Source organism: Oreochromis aureus, linkage group 11 (genome assembly GCF_013358895.1).
Source record: "Oreochromis aureus strain Israel breed Guangdong linkage group 11, ZZ_aureus, whole genome shotgun sequence".
Taxonomy (NCBI): Eukaryota; Metazoa; Chordata; class Actinopteri; order Cichliformes; family Cichlidae; genus Oreochromis; species Oreochromis aureus.
The window spans coordinates 30,095,092-30,120,309 of NC_052952.1; the positions used below are offsets into that span (position 1 = coordinate 30,095,092).

Here is a 25,218-nt window from a genome sequence, read left to right on the forward strand (position 1 = left end):
AAATCTGTGGCTACAGATGAAGTCAGAACGCACGCAAACAATCATCATGTGAGGCATGGGTCAAACCCTGATATGTTTGGTGTCAAAGGTCCACAGTCCTTACCTCTTAGGTTTGTTTTCACAGCGCAAATAGGTCATACATGTGAATTACAAAAAGGTGGGGCCACCCGACAATTTAAAGTTTTTCTTTTGTGATTAAAAAGATTAACTTGGCTTTTAGCTTAGCAGAAAGCTGAAGCTTCTTAAGTTGGAAATATCTAGCCAGAAAGATTTTATTTTTCGTTCTAGGTATTGAGATGGCTATCATTTTTCACTGTTGTGAAAATTTACCTCCTAGTACGTGAGTGAAGGCATATCTTGGCTACTTCAGGACTAAAACCAAAACTTACCGCATGGCTAGAGATAAGCAAGAAGAAAGAAAATGTTCCTTTGTAAACAAATTCGCCTTTTAACAATCATGTAAAATGGGAAACCTGTTATCTATGAAAGAATTGGGACACTTCAACTTCTTTTGACAAAAGCAAATTCAAAATTCAGTTTGTGTTTATCTTACTTTCTTTCTTTCTTCCTTTGTTTTTTTTTAAAGTGCAGCTCAGATACAGTAAGTCTAAGTTGGGAAGACGAAAGATAAAACTTTCCAAATGACCCAAAAAATATCTTCTGTAGTTCTGTGGTGAGCTTTGTTGTTACTTCTTGAACACCACTTGTGTCCATACTTGTATAAAAGCTAACAGCTAATAATGACCAACATACCACTTTATTTTGCTTCTGTTATAGTTTTGTGGTGCTGAATGGACAGTTCCCTAAAAATGATTTTGCATGCATCTTACAGTTTACTTCTGTTATCATGTATGCTTCACTGTCACAACACTTTTTTCATTAAAGTTCGACTATAATAGATTTAGTGCTGTTAATTTTTTACTTTGTTCATCTGCCATCTTGAACCACTTCATTTTTTAAAGCGTGGTTTCAGTTTTCTGATGCCAGTGTTTTTGAGTCTCATTTCCGTATTCACAAAAAAGGTCTTACAAAAATGTTAATGAACAGGAAGTCATAGTCAGTATGAGTTGTGACAGCAACGACAGAGGATACTTTCATGTAATCTGAAGCATAGAACTTCTTTGTAAGACTTTAAAAATAGAGCAAGCAAATCTGTGGAAACCTTCCAAGCATTTGTATGTCAAAACCATTTCCCAGCTCTCATGAAAACCACCGTCCCGTCTTAGGTTTTCATTTGTACTCTCAAAGCAGGAAATAAAAGTGTGTGTAAAGCCAGATCCTCGCGGGAGCAGTAGCAAGGAGTTGATAAACATTGACGTTGTAAGACAAGAAGTCAGCTCCCCTCCTCTATGGAAACCTAAAGGGGTCAGGTCACATCTTGTCAGTCTGCTACTTCAACAAACTAACAAAGTGGAAGTGTGCAGACTAAACAATGAAGAAACCTGTACTCCACATCACTCATAGCCACAAGGATCGAAGTGACGTTAAGCCCTTTTCGCATGGGACTCGAGCTACCTGGAAAGCCTGGTGGTTTTTGTCAGAACTTAAACAGGCACAGCCTTTTTTTAACCCCATGTGAATCTGCTACAGCTGTGTCTGGATGGGACCTGTTTGGCAGGAAACCAGGGGTAATATATTTCTTGTATTGCACATCATTGGTTAGAGTGAATGGTCATTAGGGGAAAAAATCTATTTTAATAGTATTCTACCAAATTACTGAGGAGGTGTTTCATTTTAGAGAACACACTTTTCTGTGAGAAAAAAAAGAAATAATGCAGAAACTAGGTTCCTTAATGACATGATTGCCTTTGTGTGGTTTTTTAGTAGATCCTATGTAACTAAGTTATGCAGTGGCGCGTCCCCTCCAACCCTAGTTTGGGTTTCCATATTTCCAAATTCATTTTAGAACGTCTTAATTTGAACAAAGACTGTTTATTGGTCCATTGTGGTAACTTAACCTCGGCTGCATGATTATTCTTGTGTCATGAAATCATTTTTTTGTACACATATTACTCAGATTTGGGTTTGTGGTTGCCAGTTTAAATCCCATGATAAACTGTGGATAGGAAAACTGAATGAGCAACACCCAGCTGCTGCAGGGAAGCTGCTGGATGGTACAGGGCAGCTTTCAGTGCTCTACATAGCTGGTATACAACTGGAAGGTGAACTTTTTGGGAATATAAAGGCATTTTCTTTAGTGCCTTTTTCTTATCCGTTTCATTTTTAAAACCAACTTAAAAGATCGTTAGTGGATTTATTAAAGATAAAAAAATAAGGAAGGAACAAAGTTAAATGTATGGCTAACACAGAAAGATCAGTAATGGGTTTAAATAATCTGCATAGGTGTTTAATAGTGTGGGAAAATACGGAAAATGGGTGCAGGCGTTTTGCACACGTCATGTCACTAGTGTTACTATGTTTTGTCCTTCATAAGCAACAGCAAATTAGACACCACTGCGCACACTGTAAGCAGTTTTGAGCTTGAGTGTACACAGAAGTTATAGGTTCCTTTTTGTGGGAACCAGGTTGTAGGATTGTGCTTCCTAAAACTAAAGTGCCTTGACTACCCTGCCTAACAAGGTTCTGAATAACACCGCTTTCTGTACATTAATGCGCTTCACCACCGGAGTTTAGAATGCAACACTTGTTTGTTCCTCACGGAACAAAAACAAAAACCACAGCAACAAAAGTCAGTGTGTTGATTAGATAAGGGGAGTGACGCTATCTGCACCATGTTCAAAGCCCACATGTTCTGCCTGGCTTCACATGTTAGCGACGGATCACGACTCTGCATTCATCTGCAGGCAGCCGTAGTCAAAATAGAGGAGGCCGCACAGATCGCCCGCATCCCGACCCCGTCAGCATGTAGGACAGTGCAGCAGAAACCTGCTGATTTACAGAATCCACTCTGCAGAGTGTGTATGAAAGAGAGGGCCAAGTGCTGACTGATTGGATCTGTGGTGGAGTGTGTGTCTACAAGTGTGCATTTGTAAGTGTGTATGCCTACTCATATGTGCCTGTGTGTGTGCGCATTTGCACACTCCAGACAAGGCGGTAGAATAGGACACAACAGGATTATGTGAAGTTGAAAAACAAAGCTGTGCGGTCGGTATTGTGGGGAAATGATAGTGTGAGACACGAGAAATGCGACACATATAAGACAGAAAAAGACAGAAAAATCATTTAAAAATATTATTCACAAGCCAGAACATACAAAAATATACTAAACACTCTAAACAGATTTACTGACTTACACACGGTGCACTAATTTATTTCCTCTTTAGAGGGTTAAAACTTTGCTTTTCCTTATTTTCTTTTGTATGCTTCTGGCTGTGCATGTATCTCCTCTGAGGCAAACAGTCAGGATTCAGATTGCTCTAGACGAGGGGTGGGCAATCTCAGTCCACGAGGGCCGATGTCCCTGCAGGTTTTAGATCTCACCTTGGTCAACACACCTGAATCACATGATTAGTTCGTTACCAGGCCTCTGGAGAACTTCAGGACATGTTGAGGAGCTAATTTAGCCATTTAAATCAGCTGTGTTGGTTCGAGGACACATCTAAAACCTGCAGGGACACCGGCCCTCGTGGACTGAGATTGCCCACCCCTGGTCTAGACCCCCTCTAGGTAACTTTCTCTACTCTTGCATCTTTAGGATGTCATAAAGTGTGAATATCGCTAATATACTGCTCTGCTTGTGAGCACATAAGCCCCTCCTACCAGCTGTCCAAACCTTTTGTTTAATGAGGGTCAGCCAATAAGACAAAAGTTTGCTTAAAGTGAGGGGAAAAAAGCTAAAATGGTATATTACAGCGATTGGTTAAAATGAGGGGATTCACCAACATCCAGTATGAGAAAAGCAGTATCATGTAAACTACTTTGGTCAGAATCAGCTTCATTTTATGATTTCAACATAATTTTTCTACTGGAGAGACAAAAAGCAGACTATGAGCAATGAAAAGTCAGCGAGAGAGAGAAGGAGTTTGACAGCAGTCGGACAGGCAGTGTTTAATACTATTCTTGGTGTGGAATGTGCTGTTGAAGCACAACAGGCCTTTCCATTGGTGGGTGTATGTGTGTATTTGCAGACCACTGACAGCTCAGCTAAGACTGAGCCATACACTACACCTCCCATGGAGCACTACACACACAAACACAAAATGTCTTTGCAAGAAAAAAAAGAACACATATTTATGAGAAACTGGTCATTTATACACGGACACAGACCGGCTATTACTGTAGACTGTTATTCACGTGATGATGGAGGATGTCTTCACCAAATGATATTGCTATAAATATTCCTCAAACAGACAAAGGAGTAGTGAACTTGTTTTTAAAATCTTAATCCCTATAAATCATTTATTGAGTATAAATAGTTTTAATTTAAATAAAGAAGTAAAAATAAAAGGCCAACCTCTTTGGGACTAGAAAACATAGGTGGTTGTCCAGTGATTGCATTGCACTCTCAACCTCTTGGCAACCACTTTCTATCACAACGCAGCTTCACAGGTCACCAGGTGGGAGTTAACTTGTTTCCACTTGCAGTCTGATTTAGATTGACTGCAACCAGTTGCAGACAGATTGGTGAAGGTTTGCAAATAATCACTGCCTAATTTATAAACACAGACAGACTGTCAACACATTATAGTTGACCTGAGTTAGTCTGCACCAATGAATGCAACTCACATGCACCGCTTCTCTTTGTAGTAGTTGACTTGACTCAACTGGTTATATTCTGGTTATTTTCCATATAAGAAAGGTTGCAGAGTGCCTATGTCATCTTACAGTTAAATCGTTGATGGGGATTATTAACCAGGTAACAGGTGGGATTTAAAATACTATTGTTACTTTAAATTTGGGCATTTGCTATAGCAATGGACACATCTGTTGTCAGATAGGTCACACAAACTAGTTTCAAGATTTGACTCTGTGCAAAATTTGTTATTCTGAGCAGCATAAACCGCCTAAGCTACTTTAACTTTTCTACTTTATTCTACTTTATTTATTTGCACATCAGTTAAGGATTTAGACCCTCACAGCTTTTATTAATATGGAATTTGTAAATTTGTTACTGAGCAAAAAACAGAGCAGAGGGGAGATGGGAGTTAAAGAAAACTGGAAAAGAAAGGGAAATGCTGAGGTTTGTGTAATAACAGTATGAATTAAGGAAGAGACACAGACAGAGAGGAAGATGGTAATTCATGTTTTTAAAATGAGACAATAAAAGAGAAAAAAGAAATGAGAGACAAAGATTTATAGAGAGAGAGAGAGAGCAAGTCTGACTGAGGCTGCTGCTTCCACTGCCTGCTCTCTCTCTCTGGGTGTGGTATAGTGGGTGGGTTCATTCCCGTGGTCGGCTAAGATATTTTCTCTCTGCTCAGCTACGCCCTGCCACTAACCAGCATGCAGGCACACACACATCCACACACAAACACACATATAATGTACAGAAAAATATACAGTGGCCAGGCCGAAGGACCAGTCTTTTGGCCTGATACAAAAGGACATGAAGTTTTCCAATTCTGGTGGTGACATAAAATCTCTTCCTCTCTGTCCCTCGCAAACACGGACTGATTTGCACAAACACACAGACGCACACATACACGCCTCTGTCAACTTCCTCGGCACTCTCTGCACTCTGCCTTAAATACAGCCAACCACATCAGAAAGGGCATTTACAAAACTGGCTAACTTACACACACACACACACACGCACGCACGCACACACACACACACACGCATACACACATAAGCTCAGTTTGCGACACATCTCGTATGAACATAGGTCACGACCCACACACATAAGCATGATGACAATTTGCATATGTGAACACAAACACTCCAAAAACATAGGATGCAAAATCTAGTGTTTGTATGTGTTGGCTTTGATGTTTTTTTTCTGCCCATTGTTCTGCTCTGAGACACAACAGTTCATCCCTGAAGAGTGTTTGAACACCCACACACACAAATACCCGCATGCACAGTATATATAAGGTGGATACCATCTGCACACACAGTCAGCTCACAAAAATAGCGCCACAAGAACGTGTTTAGTTCATTTTTGCATGTGAAACACAGAGAAACAACCTAAATCATTTTACGCTTTATTTTCATATTCATACCACCCTACTCCTGTCAAACTTTATCAACTCTACACTTGCACATAGATTTGCAAGGTAACTGGAGATCACGCCAAAGTCCTGTGGATCTCTTTGCAATGATGTGTAAAATGACTGGATTGCATTGAGATCAGGACTTCTTTCTGTCAGATGTCCCTCATAAAGTATTGCATAGACATGTGTATCTAAAATTACGTCCAATTCTAGACTGATATCAACCAGAAGTGTCAACTCCTTACACACTGTTTCCATCTGCAGTCTAACATTGACTCTACCCAAATTGATTTCCAGTGGGTGTGATTTTCCAGTCACTAGAGACCAACATATCCACCCCAGTTTCATCATTTCAAATACACTCGCTTCAGCGGGTCTTGAGATTGGAGTGGAGCAAGCTAAAAATGATTCAGGATGTTCCTGCATTTGTTTGTCATTCCTTGGTGTTGCCAAAAACAAGTGAGAACAGGCCATGTTGCACCACATTGCTTGACAAAGCTTGACAACAGCTTGTCAACAGCATTAGTCCTGCACAGTGTGCTGAATGGCAAATCCTTGGTCCTACCATGGCTGCTAGTAGACACTGGAAAGTAGAATAAAGTATCCTTTCAAGTGCTTACGACAGAATGCTAAAAACATAACAACAAATAGCAACCCAAAAACCTAAAATATTTTATAAGTGAAAAAAAAACAAGAGTTCAATAACGTTCAGCGACCTGGTTCCTGACAGAAGATCTAGCAAAAGTGGGAAGTGAACCTGGGGTTTCCATTACCTTAGACACAAGTTTGTGAGTGCCACAAACAAGGACTTCGGTTATTTAAATATTAAGTGAGAGAAAATTGTCTGCTACTCAACGTTTAATAGGATCTAAGAACCTATAAAATATCTGTAACTTGGGTCCTAAAGAGACACACGGCTGAATTAACGTACTTAAAAGTGCTCCAAATGTGCTGAAAAGGGAGCAGCTATAAACCGTAAGGGCCCAAAACAGAATCTTGTGGCACGCCATAGGCAAGAGAAGTGAGAGACCCATAGAAAAAGATTGTTCTGTCAGATGTGATGTCTTTGAGCAAAGATGCAGCTAAAATGTTGACAACAGGCGGATTATTTCACTGAATTGAATGATTTGACCAGATTAGGCAAAGAAACAGGTAAGAAACTTTCAAAATTCTTTCTATAAGCACAGTCCTTTACATAGATACATTCATGCCACTTACGCAGCCAAAAATATATCCAGTATGCATTTATTAAAAATATAATATGTGCATTTGAAAACAGCCAGTCTGGTCAAGCCCTGCACACTGACACACACATGTTCACACTGTGAATGTAACAGGGCAATGAAACGTGAGAACTATCTGTTCAACCCAGAAACACATAAATAATATGTAGTTACTGAAGAAACCATTAAATTTGTAACCAGAATCTCACAGGTTTTAGATATTAAATAATTATTTTGTCACTCAGTCTTTCTATTAAGGTTCCAAAGAAAAAGCTGATATGCAGTGGATAAAGCGATAATCAGGAGTCTTCCTGAATGTATAATTTTAGCAGGGCCCACAGAGGAACAGTGTTCTTGTTATAGTGAGATAATATTAAAGTTGGTGTATAATGGAACATTTTAAAAATAATAATTTTCTTAAATCCAGTGGAGAGTGAAGATGACAGGTGACTTCTGTCTTGTACAATCTGTTCTTCTTCATGTCCATGTTTCCAAAAATTGTGCTGCACAGTATCTTTACAGCCCCTCCATTAAGAGATTAAACTGTTTCACAAGGTAATTTTTTCCCAACTATTTGGCATCAACAGTAACGCTAAAAGCCAGTTTGATCTGAAACAATAACACTGTATCATAGTGGGTTTTTTTCCATTTGCTCTAAAGCAGTCTGTTGGATTGGATCTATTCTCAACAAGTTTATCCAAGTGGCAGAGATGTTTAATATTACAGATACTAACACTAAAACTTGAGTTACAGCTTTGCAGCTGCATGCCTGAACCAGCCAGTCAAGTGGTAGCTTATATCATTTTTTTGGTAATGGGAGAAGTTTCCTGAGGCAAATTTTGATTTATGATAGAAATATATCTAAATAAAACTTGAACAAAGTAGCTAGATGATTTGTATGGGTTCACGTGGTTTGTGAAGCAATGACGGTATGTTTCAAATAAAAATGTGTGCAACAAACTCTAAAACACGAATGCTTTGCACAAATCATAAAACGTGCAGCACAGAAGATCTATGCAATCACAATTTCCCCTTCTGTTTCTGAGTTATGGTGAAAACAATATTTTTTCAGAACATTATGATTATCACATTGAAACTATCCTATTACATTTCTGGGTGATTTTATTTCTCAAGTGCCTGAATCCTTAATTTATGGACAAAAAGGCTTTTTCTTAAGTCACAGTCTTTGACTACCAAATTCTAGAAATTTTATCCTTGAGTTCAAGTTGATGTTTGTGCCAGACATTACAAAATTCCCTCAAGTCATTTCTGAGATATCTCATTCACAGGAATGGGACTGACGGACTGCAGCAATGGGACCTGTCTGTGTTTTCTGCTCCCACCTTTGCAGTACTGCCATAACAAGTGATGATAAAGGGAAAGGCACCGAGGATAGGAGCCAAGTTCCACCTGAAAATATATTATGAAAATCCATCATGGCTGCTGCCATCTGTATCTCTATCTGACAGGATCATTGTTGTTTATTTCAGTATCTCATTCAGTAGTTCTTTGTTTTGTTTTGTTCTTGTGACATGGACATGAACCCATTAAGAACCCTAGTATTTCTAATATTTCACCTCACAGATGTTAAATTTACAGCTTATCCTGCCAGTGCCCCCACACTAACTCTCTCCTGGGTGACAGCATCAGTGAAACTCCCACCATGTGAAATATAAATGGAAAGAGCAGAACCAGCATGGCTGTGACCTTGGCTTCTCTTGAAACAAATTATAAAAATATTTACAGATATTTTGAGACCTTTTCATATTTCAGGGCGCTGGGTGTTTTCCTTGTCACTCATGCAAAGCGGAGGGAGGAAGGGGCAACACCCAGGCTGGCTAGCCACAGACAGAGCACCCTGCTGGGGGAAACCCTGCACACAGACACCCTCTTCCTCAACCTCCCAACCAAGCTGAAAGACCCCTGAGGATCTGAGGGACACCACAGTGTATATACAGGTAGACTTTACAACATGTACACAAAACCGCTTGAGTGCCTACAAATTAAATGCTGAAAGAGTCTTTCATACTCACATATTTACGCACAATAAAACGCAGCAATGGAAAAGTATTACACATACGATTAACGTGGGAAAACTGTGACATCATAACTAGTCTGTCATAAAAAAATATTACCATGAAAACAAACAACCGCAGTAAAAAGAGAAATGTATTCTTCAGCCTGGAAACAAAATTCAAAACAAAGTCTCACAATAACATCCATGTAGGAAATGTTCTGATGCATTCAAGGATATCACATGATCCTCATCAGCGAGGGAGATGTGTTTGAGTGTGCTCCTTCCTTCTTTCTCTTATCCTAAAATCTCATATCCTCCTTAGCCCACCACCTTTTACCCTCCGGTTTCTCCCTCATCTTTTACTTTTCTTTGCTTCTGTTTCTTTCTGTTTTTTAATCCTCAATTCCAGCCTCCTTCCTTTTCTCGTGGCTACTCCATTTTTTCCATTTCGCATTTTTGTTCACCTGTTTTATTTTTTGTTTCTTTGTCTCTCTCCAGTCCTCCTACCTCCTTCTTTGCCTTCTATATATGCACCTGTTTGGCTTCCTTTTAGAGGCCGCAGCAGCTCTGGCTCGGTGAGCATGTGTTTATTAAATGTACTGTGGTAAACCACCATTTGTTCTCCTACTCATCCACTTAACTTCCCCTGCTGAAGATACATTTCACCTTGCCACATCTCCGGCAGGAAAGAAGGAAAGGGAGGAAACGCAAAGTATTTTGACTCCCACTGATTAAAAACAAAAGAGGCTTTATTCTTGAAAACAGGAGCTCAGACAGCCCCCTTTTCTCACCAAAAGCCACAAGCATTCAAAAATGCCCGCATAACACTTTCATTCTTCAGTCAAAGACTTCGCTATGGTTTCCAAACTATGACCTAAGGTAATAATAAATAAATAAACATCAGTACTAAAAAGACCATTAATAATTGTGATAACTGATTGCTTTTCTATCAAATATTGCTAATAATGGTCTAATTGAAATCTAATACATTTCAAATTCCAGTATACAAAACAACAGGTTCTTATGGAACTGTGGGACCATAGGAATCTCTTTAAAGAAGACACTCTTTTAAAGGTAAGGTAATTCCCAGTATTGCACATTTAGCCGGTTGTATAGTGAATAAACTGACAATCTTATGAAGTGTTACCTGATTTTTAATTACCAACTGCACTTATTAACAAAAGAAAAAAATGCAACTGAACTAAAGTTAGACGAACTTGCTCTGCCTCGAAATATGACACATGTTAAAGAAGCTTGTTTTCATTCTATTGCATGGTAATTTAATATTTTCTACGGTTTTCAGTTCCTTAAGGCCAAATAAAACATCATAAATGACAGACTGACAGTGTGAGTGCAAACTGTTCAGGGATCCTTCACACACAGTGTTTGTGTGAATTTCTGTGTGGTATAAAGTTTGCCAAAATTATGTCTGACTGATTTACCCAGCATTAGTAAACCGCACGTAGTACACACACATATACACTCACCGACACGTGCGCGCAAACACACCAAATTTACTGCAAATACACTTTATTCCAGGGAATTAACTGGTGGAAAAGTTCTTACAAGAAACACATGGGGCTCTTTCATAAACACACAAACACACCAGATTAATTCCACAAACATACTTTAAGTAATGCTTAATATAATTTCAGAGGTAGTCACTTATTCTAATGACATTTTAACCTTAGAAACACACACACACACCCACACACACACACACACACACACTACATTCCTACTACATTAGCTTAGTAAAAAAGTGAGAATCAATTAAGCTGATGTAAACACTGTGATGTTCTCATTGCCATGGAGGTGTTGTGGAGGGCACATACACATTTACACACACACATGAACACACAGGTAGCAAGCATCCTCCACTGTGTAATCACACAGTAACTTTGCCCACTCTTTATTTCACGCTTCAGTTTGAGCTCCCTCCTCGTCCCCTTCTGCTTCCTCTCATTGCTCTCTCCCTCTCTCTCTCTCTCTCTCCTGCTATCTCCTCCACACCAGCAAACTCTCAGTTGTATGTAAATTGTTGCTGCAGCCCTGTAATCACAGTTCAAAACAGCCGACAACATGGCCACTGCTGTGAACGTGAGCCAAACTGTAAACAGAAGCAGGAACATCACATTGTAAATGCAATAATTTAGATAAAAGTGGCTATTTATAATTAATTATCACAGACTTTTAGTCAACTTCAGCATCATTAGAGTGCTGAAGGTCAAACATCACAGACCTTATACTTTTGTCGATTAGCATGAGTCTGAGATATAGAAGAACAACCATTTTAACCTACTCATGCAGACGGAGACATCAGGTATGCGACTGTGACTTTGCAGAAAAGGTGTTAAAAATGATTTTATAAATATATATTTAATTAATGAATATACAGTGTCTGCTTCTTCTTAGCATGTATAACAACTGAGATAAGCTGCATAATATATATGTTTGTTTTATTCTTGAAATTGATGTATGATGGTAATTATTAAAGTGCATGTATAATATACACATCATTTGACTACACTGTCACTGTGCTGCAACTTTTATTTTCAGTTCCACAGCACTCAAATGAACCAAATATTTTAAATTAGTAACTTATTTGTTGGTTTACAGCCGCTCTCATCTAAGACCAGCGTTTGAGAACCAGAAATGAGTGGAAAAGAGTGAAAAAAAAATACCAAGAAGGTCAAACAGTGAGTTTACAATCTCCACATCTTTGGCAAACTCATCAAATTTCCTGTTACCACAGGTGTGACTGTGGGTGGTTCAAGTGTTTAAGTGATCCAGCAAAATATACTGGTCATCAGAGTTTGTGCACACATACACACACAGGCAGGGTCGCGCTGGATGTATAACTACAGAATGTGCTCACTTTTAGTTTGCATACACATTCAAGTCAACCACACCCACATACCACACACACACACATTTACACTGGCTACTCTTGCAGGCCATGCCTCATTGCTTCTATATTTAAAATAAGCTTCTGCAATAGATAAATAAATAAATAAATAAATAATAATTAAAGAAACACAATCAGTTTCACTGTCTTTTCTAAAAACTGTCCATTAGCACATCTACCTTCCCTCATCGTCATCATTAAAAAACTGAAGTGTGCAAAGGTTTGTAGAGGTAACAATAATGTGATAATGCCATGAAAATGCACTGTATGTCTGGGCTTGTAGTAATGCTGCATAATTATTTGTGATTCCTTCTTATAATATGTCAGGATTGCATTGATGATACTCCAGTTGAGGGTTTGCACACAACTGTATTCTTTTTGACTTCTGACCACCTCACAGTTTGCATCAAAATATTTGGTGAAAGGTTGGAAAAATACTGCATAAAGCACTACTTCTTACATATGCAGAACATCTACACAGATATTGAAACTATGTCACAAAGTAAAGTGACAACTTGACAAAAAAGGCAACTGGAATTAATATTCTGTCATAAATCAATAGCATTATGGAAAAGTCAAACTGCGAGACAAACCAAAATATACAAATTTGGAACAACTGCAGAAAATTTGTGAAAGATGCATTAAAACCTAATAGAAACATTTTGTTTTCTCAGAGCAGTTTTGCATCTAAGGGCAACTTCTACAATGGCTGCAACTGTAAACACACAGACAAGTGATTAATCTGACCACTCCTGCTCTTGGCAGTGTGTTTCTGCCAGTAAATCTGGGCTCTGGTGGCAGTCTGCATTCCACAAACGCACACATACATCATGCACAAACTAACCAGGCCAAATTTAATGAATACAACTCACACATTCAGATCCACCCATGCACACACCTGCAGAAAAATACACATTTGACCAAAGTATGCTTCTGTAAGTACAAGCACAAAGCATACACCTGGAAAATTTACAGTTATGTGCTCCTGTTACACAGTGAAATCTCATGCTGGCAATTTTTATATCTGATGATCTCGTTCAAGGAAATTCACTTTTCTTTTCTTCTTTTTTTTATAAAACACCTCACCAGAAAAGCATTACTTTACTGCATGACTTACAGCAGCAATAGTTTATGTTTAGGTAGAAGAAAGTGCCTTACATGATGTTATTAATTGTCACTCATTAATAGCTACTGGTGTTCCTATAAGGAGCTGTGTTTAAACAACATAGCTAGCTGATATTATAAATTGGCCCAACACAGTCTTTCCAGCATGCACAAGGTATCCTTTAGTGTTGTTGCTTTAAAGCTCTGGCCGCAGCTATACTGGCTGCTCAGAGATTATAATCATGTTTAAAAGAAGTGCAAAATCTTTGTTGACGTGGTCGGATAGCCAGACAGAAGACACTGGTTCATGTCCCATCATGACCTTTATCTTACACATAACTCACTGGTTTGGTTTAAGAACAGAAAACTATTTGGTTAGGTTTTCGTACTGAAATCCTCTTGGTCTGGGCTGGGAAAGGACTGTGGCTTGAGTAAATTTGTCTTCTCAGTAGTGAACCTGCTCACTGACAAATGGTAAGTTGCCAGTGTTGGACCACTATCGATATAACTATGAACATTATGTGAGATTACTAGGGGTGGGTGAATCAATCCAAAATACCAATGCCAACAGTAGTATTGATATCATATCGATACGAAATGATGGGATCAACAGTTTGGCTTCTTTCTGTATTCCATGTGTTGCTCCAGTTTCATCAAAAAGTAGACAGGTCTGTGCAAACACTGCTGCTCTCACATCTCCATGCAGACTTTTCTCCTTTTCCTCCTCTGCTGTTTTTTGTTGCTGTGCTGTAACATGACTGAGCAACGCTGAGCAGACACATGAATGCGGCAGTGACATCTGTATGAAGGCTATTTGCTACTGTGGCAACATCAACAATTTACAAGAAAACATGAAAAAGAGAACTCAGAGTGAAGAGAAAAAAAGAGGAAAAGGAAGAAAATCTTTTAGACAGACCCAGACCCCTGGCACAGAGGCCGAAGCCACTGGCAGATCCCTTTCAGAGAGGCAAATAATATCCAGCTAGCTCATACAGGAAGTGCAGAATTATTAGGCAAGTTGTATTTTTGAGGAATAATTTTATTATTGAACAACAACCATGTTCTCAATCAACCCAAAAAACTCATTAATATCAAAGCTGAATGTTTTTGGAAGTAGTTTTTAGTTTGTTTTTAGTTTTAGCTATTTTAGGGGGATATCTGTGTGTGCAGGTGACTACTGTGCATAATTATTAGGCAACTTAACAAAAAACAAATATATACCCATTTCAATTATTTATTTTTACCAGTGAAACCAATATAACATCTCCACATTCACAAATATACATTTCTGACATTCAAAAACAAAACAAAAACAAATCAGCGACCAATATAGCCACCTTTCTTTGCAAGGACACTCAAAAGCCTGCCATCCATGGATTCTGTCAGTGTTTTTGATCTGTTCACCATCAACATTGCGTGCAGCAGCAACCACAGCCTCCCAGACACTGTTCAGAGAGGTGTACTGTTTTCCTCCTTGTAAATCTCACATTTGATGATGGACCACAGATTCTCAATGGGGTTCAGATCAGGTGAACAAGGAGGCCATGTCATTAGTTTTTCTTCTTTTATACCCTTTCTTGCCAGCCACGCTGTGGAGTACTTGGACGCTGCGTGTGATGGAGCATTGTCCTGCATGAAAATCATGTTTTTCTTGAAGGATGCAGACTTCTTCCTGTACCACTGCTTGAAGAAGGTGTCTTCCAGAAACTGGCAGTAGGACTGGGAGTTGAGCTTGACTCAATCCTCAACCCGAAAAGGCCCCACAAGCTCATCTTTGATGATACCAGCCCAAACCAGTACTCCACCTCCACCTTGCTGGCGTCTGAGTCGGACTGGAGCTCTCTGCCCTTTACCAATCCAGCCACGGGCCCATCCATCTGGCCCATCAAGACTCACTCTCATTTCATCAGTCCATAAAACCTTAGAAAAATCAGTCTTGAGATATTTCTTGGCCCAGTCTTGACGTTTCAGCTTGTGTGTCTTGTTCAGTGGTGGTCGTCTTTCAGCCTTTCTTACCTTGGCCATGTCTCTGAGTATTGCACACCTTGTGCTTTTGGGCACTCCAGTGATGTTGCAGCTCTGAAATATGGCCAAACTGGTGGCAAGTGGCATCTTGGCAGCTGCACGCTTGACTTTTCTCAGTTCATGGGCAGTTATTTTGCGCCTTGGTTTTTCCACACGCTTCTTGCGACCCTGTTGACTATTTTGAATGAAACGCTTGATTGTCGATGATCACGCTTCAGAAGCTTTGCAATTTTGAGACTGCTGCATCCCTCTGCAAGATATCTCACTATTTTTGACTTTTCTGAGCCTGTCAAGTCCTTCTTTTGACCCATTTTGCCAAAGGAAAGGAGGTTGCCTAATAATTATGCACACCTGATATAGGGTGTTGATGTCATTAGACCACACCCCTTCTCATTACAGAGATGCACATCACCTAATATGCTTAATTGGCAGTAGGCTTTCGAGCCTATACAGCTTGGAGTAAGACAACATGCATGAAGAGGATGATGTGGACAAAATACTCATTTGTCTAATAATTCTGCACTCCCTGTATAGTAGTGAAGTTGATGTTTGACACATGACTTGGATCTTCAGTATTAGTTAATGTTAATTTTCAGAGTGTGACTGGTAATCACAGGTCTTACTTTAGGAGACGATTTCCCACCACTGAAACGTGTTGCATTACTTACTTCAATGGAACTGAAAATAATCACCTCAAAAATGTAATGTGAAAACATCTGAATATAACACTCCATTTGTGTTAACTCAAGTCAAGAGAAGGCAATTTATTTTAAATGCACATTTGAAACAACAGAAGCTGATCCAACATCATTTCCAGGCCAACCAAAAACAAACAACTGGAATGTAAATGTAAAATTTTCAAAAGCTGAAAAATTGCGAAAAATGCATTCGGTTGTGTTAACAAATTAACAGCGGAAAGCAAAAATCACAGTCAGTTATTTGGTCATTAAAATGTATTCATATGAGGCTGGCCCTGCATTTACTTTTTAAATGTATTGCATTGATACCAAATGATGCAGTATAACTTTTTTGCTGCTTAGCTCTAGCAGTCCAGAAACTGAAGGTGTCCTAAAATTTTCTTTTATCAGCATGAAGAGATAAAGCTTAAGTTGCAAATTTCAGACCTCAGATCTGTATCTACATTTGTGTGTGGCAGTGTATTTATACTACAAGTGAGGATTTAGATAAAAAGTAACTGCAGCACGTATCCAGGGTGTGTAGGTTTTGTGTGTGTTGTGGCCAGTGTAGTCTAATTGTAGAGGGAAGTGTCTGGCAGTCTGCCTGTCCTCTTTTGGCCCAAGGATACTCATCATAACAAACCAGTGGTGCATCCTATCATTTCACAACACCTCACATACGTTCAAACATACCAAAAAAAGGCATCAGACAGACTACAAAGAACTGCGCAACGCACTCCATTCCTTATATAAGTTTAACAAAAGATCACACAGATGAGCCAAAAGCTGCGTGCTACTGAGCTCATTGTTTGCACTGTTTGGCTAATTTATTTTAACCTTGGCTAATCTAATCAAGGGAGGCAAAAGCCTAAATACACACAGTCTCACGCAGAGTACTAAATTTATAGTTTGAGATAAGGTTGGGAGCTAAACAGGAAACAGGAAGTGTGTGGAATTGTGGGAACAAACAGACTGTCAACCCTACTTCGGCTGGCACACAGTGTGGCTGCCCACACACCGAAAATGACTCACTGGCAATTTGCTAATGTAGCAGAGCAAGAACTTGGAGAGAGACATACTTTGGTTTTCAAATGAAGAGTGACGTTAATCTGTAATTTAACGTTAGCTTTAATTTTAGCCTCATCACATACACACTATGTGCACTGTGTGGGGTATCTGAGCCTTTTTAGTCCAGAGGGGTGGTTAGTATGGCCAACAATTAGAGCCAGAATAACTTATCAGTCTGTCGAATTTATGATGACATTTCTGCTCCAAAATTAAAACTTCTTTTTACCGAACATACAGCAGAAAAATGGACCACTTATTTTCACCATTTCCATCCTCATATTAAAGTGACACCACAACTTCTGGGGCATACCTTGCTTTGGCATCATTTTGGTTTGTCATGTGTACAAGTGTACAAGCTAGGGAACCTTTATCTCCATTTCAGCGATATAGCTCAGGAGATTTCCAGACGACAGAGGGGAAGATGCTGCATCAGTTTAGAAAAGATGAGACTTTCTTTTCTCTCAAATGTATTAGTTATTATTAATCTCTGGCTCTCTTTTACAGTGTATCCTGTCTGACTCCCTTCACCCCCAGCTGGTTGCAGCAGATGTCTGCCCCCCCCCCCATTCTGCCGGAGGTTCTTCCTGTGAAAAGGGAGTTTTTCCATCCACTATCACCAAGTGCTTGCAGAAGCTCATCTGATTGTTGGGGTTTTCTCCATATTATTGTAGGTCATTATCTTAATGACTGCTGTTGTGATTTGCTTCTGTATAGATAAAAGTGAATTGAAATGAAAAAGAACTTTGAAAGAAAATTTATTTCCAGCACCAGCACTGACATTTATTTTTTTTTACTGAGCAGTAACACCCATAGATCAGGAGAAGACTGCTGTGAGTCCTGCACACCTCAAGCGCCAGCAGAAGCAGTGACTGTCAGAGTTGGCATACGCAAAAGCCAACATAGTGACCATGAATGAGGCTTTACGGTGATTTTGAAATGGTATGACTTCATAGTTTGTCCAGCAGAGCCATTTCATCATTTATAACAAGTGTAGCAGAGCATGCATCATTGGTGAGCAGACAGATGGTGGCGTGGAATAAAGTGGCCTTTTCAAAACTTTTAGCTTGATGTTCAAAGCGCTATTATTTAACTCATAATGTATTTATGAGTCAATACTTTTCTCGTTGATATTTAAGCAGCACACAAGTTTTCTTCAATTTTAAAGTGACAAACTGCTACATGTCTGCATCCTAGAATTGAGCATGGTGTACAGGGTACAGAAATAAGGCATTGGGGATAACAGACATCTATCCAAACCTAGGTGAAGGTGCTCAAAACTTTAGGCCCTTGTCCATTAGTACCTACTAGGACTGACTCGCCACAGTTTTCAGGGTTTTCCATTAGGTCATAGTACCTTGTACCAGCTACCCAGCAGCAGGTATTTAGTCTCCTTAACATCCATCTTTGTTGTAGCATTCGTGTCGCATACTAATTACGTCACAGGAAGCTCAGCTGCTTTGCTATAACGACGACCACCCACATTAGGTGGTACTCAATTATAATTAAAAACCAGTTGATCTGAGTTGAGCCGTAGTAAATCGTGGCGAGTCGTTCTGAGTAGGTACTAATGGAAGAGGGGCTTTTGTGCTATGGCTTATCTTCTTGCTCACTCAAATAGAACACCAAGGTGTAGCACTCATTTTCATTTCCTAGTCTTCATGAATAGGAAATCAAATTATATTTAAGCCACAGTTCTTGAACCCTGCAGAAAAGAAACCTCCAGACCAAAGAAAGTTCAGACTCCAATGTAGTTGCAAAACACAACACCAATCAAGTTTTCTGGCTACTGTGTCAGTTTATCAAAAGACTTTTTCTTTCTCTTTAACTTATAATAGTGGCAACAAAAACATGTATATATGTTGATGTAAATGACTATATAAAACCAAAAACATTAAAAGTTAATATAAAGACTACAGCAAAATCTAAAATATTTTACTGGTTTTAATCATGTCAAGGTAAGAATGATCATTTCACCTGAAACTGCAGCTTTATGATGTGTTGGCTATTAGAAAGTTAGCTAGAAATTCCTGATATTCCAGCATGAAGCATTAGTGTGTTTAACAAGAGTCTCTTGAAGACTCCTGCAGGGATATTTTTACCGGAGGGAGGAAAGAAAGAGTTGTTGAAGGCAGCGCTGACACAACAGATAACACAGCCTTACAACCTTATCACACACACACTTCTCACCGGAGTGTGTGCGGCTAAGTGAGTGAGTGTCAACAGCAGAGAAGCCGGTAGTCTTGTCTGCACGTGTGAGGAGATTCTGAGTTATGGCTGTGTGTGAATGTGTGAGAGAATACTGCTGTCTTTGTGTGTGAGAGTGAGTGTGTACAGAATAAGACTTATGGGGCATTTGAGTGAATGTTTGTCCATTTAAGAACTCAAAGAAAACAAGCAGTGTCTGAACAGTGGTAAAAATGAAGTGTGTGAATATGTGTGTCTGTGTGTGTGCTGTGGGATGTGGGCTGTGAAGATGAATAAAGGTTGTGACACTTTTTGAAAGCTAACAACTCTCTGTTTGTTCTCCCTCTATCAATTTAGCAGCCTGCCACCAGCTCACAGTGTGTGTGTCCGTGAATGTGAGCAAACACAATGGGAACGAGCTTCAGCAATGATCCATTTAGGAGGTGAGAAAAGGTTATTTTCACTGAGAGCTTTATGCACATTATTATTTGCAGTTTTTAATACTAAGGGCACAACTGTCAATAACAACTTTAATGATGCCTGGCTTTATCTTATTTGTCTTTATTTTTGTCTTATACTAAGGAAAGATTCAAAAGTTGGTTGGTTCAAAAAGTTGGTTCAAAAAAACAACTTTTTAATACTAAACTGAACATGATTCCTTCCACACTGTTGTTTGTCAGCCCAAATAATCTTGCATCAGATAAAGAGAAACATGGCAATCATTAAACATTACCCACAAACTGCTTTATTTATAGTACAGCATTTCTTTTATATAAAACTGTAGACAGTTCCATCCAATTCTGCAAACAGTCTCTAATCCAGCTGCATAAAGTGTGCGTGTTTGTGGTGCTAGTACAGACATCTACGTGCAGCTTTACTCATCAGTAACACTCTGCCCTCCAATTAACAAAGACACACTGGGACTCTTTGTGTGATCACACTGACTGTAATTTATGTGTGTATGTTGGGGGGTGCTCAGGATGGGAGGGCTAAATGCAGGTGGTGTTTTTTTCTTCCTTTCTGAACATTCTTCATTCTCCCTCTTACTGTTTCACATGGCTATTGCATTTTCTCATCAAAAGGAGGAGGAAATGTTTCTTTAAAGAGAAGTCTAGCTGATATAACTCTGCTTACTGACAAATATCTTCTGACCAGTACATGCATACAAAAACAGAAAGTCAATAATTTGACTTAAATGTTAGTCGATTCAATCTTGACACATCTTGACTTGTATTTTTCTATGTGTAGGTTCCTCTTTTGTTTTTTTAACCTTGTGTATTTGCATAAAGGCTGGCTAAACAATGTTAAATTCTAAGAAAAGAAATGCCCGTGAATGGGTTTTATGGCAAGGGAAATGTTTGATCTAAACAATTCAATTTAGTGCTAACCACATCAGGGAAAACATAACTTTTTGTAAGTTTACCAGATAACTCCAGATGGCACCTTTAATCATGACTCTTTAACAGTCTTTCCAAGTAATATAAAAATATTTACTTTGTTATTTTACTTCCTCTTCTACATACCAGTATTACAGTTTTATGATCCAGTACTGCATTAGGGTAATTTTGAAACTGTGTTGTTACACAGCAGTGCTTTACTTCCAGGGCTATAGGTTTAGAAATACATCAGGAATCTGACTTGGTGGTCTTCTCTGATACATGTACGTATTAAACACGCATGACAGGATGGCTGAATGTATATTTCTGTTTATTTTTTTTGTTAAACACTTCAATAGAGCCCTATCAGTGATGTCAGGACTTAACAGAAGCCAGGCACGTATTGTATAAAAATCAAGCCCATGTCCTATATTTCAATTTTTCATGTGTTTATAACTGTGATCTGCACCCTGAAATCCTAAACAGCTGACAGGAAAATGTGGAAACCACGGTTCCTGCTTTGCATGTGTGTTTAATATGAAAAAAGACGGCCACGTATGTGCCCGGTGTGGAACACATGAATCTGCCATCGGACTTGCAGATGGAGACAGACAGTGAGAACTGGGGAAGCTCTGAAGCTGAACCTGCTTGACACCCTTTCCTGTGGTTAATGCGCACAGTGGTTCATATGGTAACTTAACTGATTTCACCCAATTTTATTTCTTCCAACAGAGAAACATCTGCAGGTTTCATACCGCAAGAAGACAGATCATCTAACGAGACGGTGATTTTGATGGCTTCTTTTTTGACTACTAGATATTGTCCAGTTCATCAGTGGTCTAAGGAGCTTGGAAAGAAAAGCGTCTGGACTTCTTTAAGTTGCTTGAAGATGTTTCACCTCTCATCCGAGAAGCTTCTTCAGTTCTAAGGTCAAATGGTGAAGAGTCTCAGATTTAAGCCCTATGGGAGTGTCCCCCAAGTAGGACATGGACCCCCTATTGATCCTCTAACTAATCACACGAGCCAAGGTGTGAAAACAGGTGTGAGTCACAATCAGCCAAGGTTTCGAGTGAACTCTTTGTGAAACCCTGCCCCACCCTATCATGTGATTTCCTGAGGTCATCAGTGATTACCCTTGATCAGGAAGTCATTTTACATGGTGGGCCACATACATCTTTGATCTTAAGTAGGCAGGACCAGTAAAACTACCCTTTCGATATGAGTCAGGGCTTGAACTGTAGGAAATAAATGCGTAAAATACAGTAAAAGATCTGTTAGCTCATGAAACAGTCATTTAATTGTTCTGTTTCTTATTTGCTTTAGTGTAGTATGATTGACAATGGAGGAAGGCTTTATGAATCAGAGAAGCCATAAAAGTTATGAAAAAACTGTTAAAAGTTCATAAATTTGTTTACACATTTTCCAAAGCCGCCCAGTGGATCAGACTGCAGTCTTTGGAGGGCTACTTCTGGCCCCCGGGCCTCATGTTTGACACCCTTGCCAGTAAATTCATGTAAATGCTACGCTCCAGTATTGTAGGGACTTTATCTTACAATAAAAAGCTCATAGTGATGGATCACATTGTGAAATGCTGCTATATAAAAAAATTGAACTAAGCTAAATTTAAATAATCTAAAACAGTGCAACCAAAGTGGCAAGCTTTCACTTTGTATATGTAAAAGCCAGAATTTTTTAAGGGAAGAATTTATGTTGAGACTACGATGTCTGTAGAGATGATTGATGTGTTCTACTTCAGTGAGTGACTGGAACATATATATAAAAATACACTATCACCAGTCACGAACACAAACACTACAGCCACAGGGGTTTAAACTATATGCTAATGCATAACCAGCACATTAACACAGCACAAACAAAAGTACTGATTAGAACAAAATATGCAGCACCAAAATTTTCTGAATAATTTCAAAAGTTTTGTCGCTGTAAGTGTATTGTATATTCTGCTGGAGTTGTTTAACCAAACACTTACACAGCCTGTCTTTCTCTCTCAGTCTTTCACCACCAACCCTAAACGGTCTGTTCATTGATGTGATGGATGGCCAGCAATGTGTGTATGAGATATGGTGAATTGTATGAATACTGAAACACAGTCAGCCGAGTGTATTTTAGTGTCTCCAATGTAGTGAAATACATGAACACACACACCCTCGGGGCTAAGTATGTTGTATCTAGGAGAGGCCAGGAAGTTTTCACCACCCTTATTTAATGACACCATTTATCTCTGACCCTGTGTGCATGTACATGTGTGTGAATAGCTAGGCCTTTGTTTGCAGTAGAATAGGCAAGGTGCCATTTAAACAGGGGATGGATCTCTGAATGAGCCTATAAAGGAATTCTAGAAGAATAGAAGTAAAGAGGTCGACCAGACCCCATGTAAGTGAAAGTCCAGGTGCTCTGCAGGCAATAAGATGAATGGTTGGTTGGTCCCAGATGGGTTTCAGAATTTGTTTCTGTAGGGTTATAATTATTCTCATAACCCTCCCTCTCTCAGACAGTTAGCATGTTGCGATTAAATGACACTTGTCTAGGGCAAGCACTTGTCCTGCACTGCAGCTGGCAGAGGTTGTCATTTTTGTGCTCTGCAGACTTTTTGAACTCATAGTGGCACATGAACCCTTTAATCCACCTGCCACGACTTTTGGTTTGAGTGTCCTTCAAGCTCTCCAGTGCAGAAAGAAGACTACCTTCACCCTCTCCTGTCCAGAACAATTATTGGAGTCAATTGGGGAGCTGCACAGACTCTCTCAAGAGGCAGCTGCAAGCCAGCAACCAGGTCAGGCTCCTCTAAGAAAACATATGTGAGACAGGCTGGGGCTAGCTTGTTAGCAACTGAAGCTTCAAAATACACTATTGAATCAATCAGAGCAGGTAACATTTTCTCGGATTAAAAACAAAACAAAACAAATAAAACAAAATAAAACAAAACAAAACAAAAAAACTAATGAAAACAGCTAGAGCATGTCACAAAACATACTTTAATGGTAGAGGAAGCACTGACCGTATTCTCCATTTAATGTCAATAATATTTACACATTTTGTATTTTATAGGATTGAAGATAAAGACAATTATGTTGTACTGACTCATTCAGTATATGGCTAACAAGTATGCTAGTTGGTTGGTAACTAAAGTAGTAACAAAGGCTTCAGTCATTTTTTAAATGTAAGCAAGCACTGCATGCTGAAGATCTATGAGGAGATTGTGTATGGCTAGATCTGCTTCTGGCCATACAGTATATAACAATACACCAGTGATGAAGGTGTTAGCTGTGCAGTTCTTAATTAATGCAAAACACTAAACTGTAGTTGAGATTGTAATCATTCATTAAAATGATTTTTAAAAATAGCTTTTTTGTGTATTAATGCTAATGAAAAGCGCATATAGTCGAACACATCACATGCAGTTTACCTCCAGCTCTTAAGGCAGAGCCAGAAGACCTGAGACAAACACAGAACTGCAGGTAAAAAGACTGAGAGGTCTCTAGGTAGTGAGGCTGGTCATGGGAGAGAAACTGTGCTTACAGAGGAGAGGAAATCATCCCTCCCGTCTTTATGGATGCCTCACATATACATACAAACGTATACATACACTACATCACACTGAACGGAGGAGGTTATGTTCCCTGTGGTCACATTCCCAGTCAGAGGAAGAGAGGAGTTTCCTCTAAAAAGCCAAACCTATGTGTAAATACTTTCAGTGTCTTAATATTTGTTTAACCCATTGAGACATTCAAAGTAAATGCAGTGGGTATAGTTTAGCTGATAAATGGAAAAATATATTGTATTTGCTCATGGATACAATAGTTTCATCTACCTAATGTGCATGTGTGCTACATAGTGCAGGCTTACAGTATTTTTATTCTTTCAATAAAAGTTATATAAAGTGAGACAATGTTCCTTCAGCATGGATTTAATAAAAATTGTAAAAATTGTGTGTGTTTATGTTCTTTGTCCTGTTCTGTTTGTATATGTGCATTTCTTCTGCTGCTGTTACAACCAAATTTCCCCTTGTGGGACAATTAAAGGATTATTCTATTCTATTCTATTCTAAACAAAAACCCTGAACATACACTCACAGCACACTTTATTTGCAATTAGAATGACTTAAATCTTTGTGGCATAGATTCAACAAAGAGCTGGAAACATTCCTCAAAGATTTTGGTCCATATTGAGAAGAGAGCATCACACAGTTGCTGCAGACTCGTCAGCTGCACATCCACGATATGAATCTCTCATTTCACCACATCCCAAGGTGCTCTGTTGGATTAAGATCTGGCAACTGCTGAGGCCATTTGAGTACAGTGAGCTCACCGTCCTGTTCAAGAAACCAGTTTGAAATTATTTAAACTTCGTGACATGGCAAGTTATGCTGGTAAAAGCAGCCATCACATGATGGGTACACTGTGGTCATAAAGGAATGGACACGTTCAGGAACAATATTCATGTGTGGGAAAATCCCAGTTGATCAGCAGTTTCTGAAATAGACCAATCCGTCTGGAACCAAC

At 39.1% G+C, this 25,218-nt stretch overlaps 1 protein-coding gene and 1 long non-coding RNA gene across 2 annotated transcripts in view; one reads left to right on the top strand and one right to left on the bottom strand.

Annotated features, from left to right (window-relative positions):
• The window catches only part of bbs9 (Bardet-Biedl syndrome 9), a 169,695-nt gene that overhangs the window by 4,397 nt on the left and 140,080 nt on the right, over positions 1-25,218 (bottom strand). The window lies entirely within an intron of this gene.
• Positions 10,182-21,562, top strand: LOC120442827. The gene is made up of 6 exons (XR_005614959.1): positions 10,182-10,232; positions 10,356-10,427; positions 17,640-17,802; positions 17,937-18,074; positions 19,677-19,762; positions 21,428-21,562. It is a non-coding gene; the product is annotated as an uncharacterized LOC120442827 (long non-coding RNA).